We start from the raw sequence: 2,089 nt of genomic DNA, 5'->3' as shown, positions 1-2,089 counted from the left end.
CATTGTTGACAGTTCGAATCATCTTTTCGGATTTTCCATTCTATTGGGAGGTGTAAAGGCAGGAGAATCGGAAGGTAATACCCTTAGAGGCGAAGTACTCGTGGAATTTAGTGTTATTGTACTCGCCACCTCCATCACATTGAAGAGATTTGACGGTCTTGTTGAAATGATTTTGAATATAGTTTGAGAAGTGGACAAATTTAGAGAAGGTAACGCTTTTGTATTTCAGAGGATAGACCCAAAGAAAGTGAGAGTATTCATCCAAGAAGAGGACATAATACTTGATACCACTGAGGCTTTGAACCGGAGAGGTCCAGATATAAGTATGTATGAGATCAAAAAGAGAAGAGACAGTAGACTTTGAAGGAGAAAATGAAAGTTTTATTGATTTGCCGAATTGGCAAGCAGAACATAAATGAGATGGGTCTCTCTTATTACAAATCAAAGCAGAAGAGGAAAGGAGATGTTTCAAGGTTTCATCGCTTGGGTGAGCCAACCTCCGATGCCAAGTATCAGACGAAGAAGCAAGGAAAACAGAAGGGTGTTGCAGCGAGTTGTTCTGGTGGGGGAATAGTGGATAAAGATCGCCAGAACTGTCACTGCGGAGCATTGCTTTCTTCGTGCGAAGATCCTTCACAGTAAAACCGAAAGGATCAAATTCAATTGAGCAGGAATTATCTTTTGTGAAACGACGAACAGATATGAGATTTTTAATAATAGAAGGAGTGACAAGGATTGAGTTAAGAGATAAAGGACGAGATTGGGTTTTGAAGGAAAAAGAACCGGATTGCCTTACTTGAATCCTGCTACCGTTGGCAACGGTGACTGCTGTGTTGGTGCCTAAATTAAAGATGGACTTTAGATTACCTGCGCTGTTTGAGAGATGAGACGTTGCGCCGGAGTCCATGTACCACTGATTGTCAGACGGATCGATGAGAGACAGAGTGTTGAAGGCTTGAGCAAAGTCCGCAGTCGGGACCGCTGTTGGTTGAAGAAGATAGGTTTTAGGAACGTAAACGCTCTGATACCATGAAAACAAATGATTTTCCCTTGAATCGTTCTGTATATTATTCATGTATATATAACACATTCGGTTACAGGATAATAGGGATACTATGCTTGACTTTACAAAATATTCTATGCACAATATTCTAACGATAACAAGTGGTAGTTATCCTCTTTCAGGAACTCACAATGGAAGTGAGAAAAAGAGATAATTAAAACCAAACGTCGTGGGAGAGCTTGAATTAGAGAATTAATGGTGAAACTTAAAGATGTAATTTCAATAAAGACGGAAACGTTACATCTCATTTAAATTATAGTTGGTGGAATTGAGAGGATTTGACCTGATGTCCGGAGAAGAATGAGCGTGTTTACATTAGGTTTTTTATCCCATGTAAATTTGAGCTTTTTCATTTAGATACAATAACTTATACGGCCCAAATAGTTTCACTTATTATTATAACCCAAAGACTATTAATGGAAGGAGGATAATGAGTAAAGCCCATACGATCGCAAGTCATCCAATATCTAGAATAAATTAAACGCCGAGTTTTACTAATCCGTGACACGTGTCAGCGCGAGAGGCCTAAGAGAAAAAAAAAACACTATTTTATAATAATAGATTTAGGGCTGGGCAAATAAACCGAACCCGAAAACCCGAACCGAATTCGATCCGATAAAAATGAATCCGAACCGATCCGAACCCAGCATAAATACCGAATGGATCTTGTTTTATGGTATTTCGGGTTATGGATATTATCCGAACCGAACCCAAACCTAAATGGATACCCGATAGAACCCAAAATGTTAAAAATTTCCAAAAAGAACTTGTACCTAACATGATCTCAATTCCTAATATGTATTTCAAATATATTGAACATCTAAAATAATTATCTATTATACGAAGATTGATGGTTGAAGGTGGCGGTTGAAGGTTGAAGTTTTTAGATTTTGGTTTTGTTTTTATTGAATAATATTTTTCATTTCATGAGAACCTGGTTTTTGTTTTTTGTTTTCATTGATTTGGTTTTCTTTCGATCAATAACTATGTTTACCTTTCACTTGATTTTGAATGATCACATTTGAT

Source organism: Brassica oleracea, chromosome C1 (assembly GCF_000695525.1).
Source record: "Brassica oleracea var. oleracea cultivar TO1000 chromosome C1, BOL, whole genome shotgun sequence".
Classification (NCBI taxonomy): domain Eukaryota; kingdom Viridiplantae; phylum Streptophyta; class Magnoliopsida; order Brassicales; family Brassicaceae; genus Brassica; species Brassica oleracea.
Note: the sequence above shows the minus strand (reverse complement) of the source record.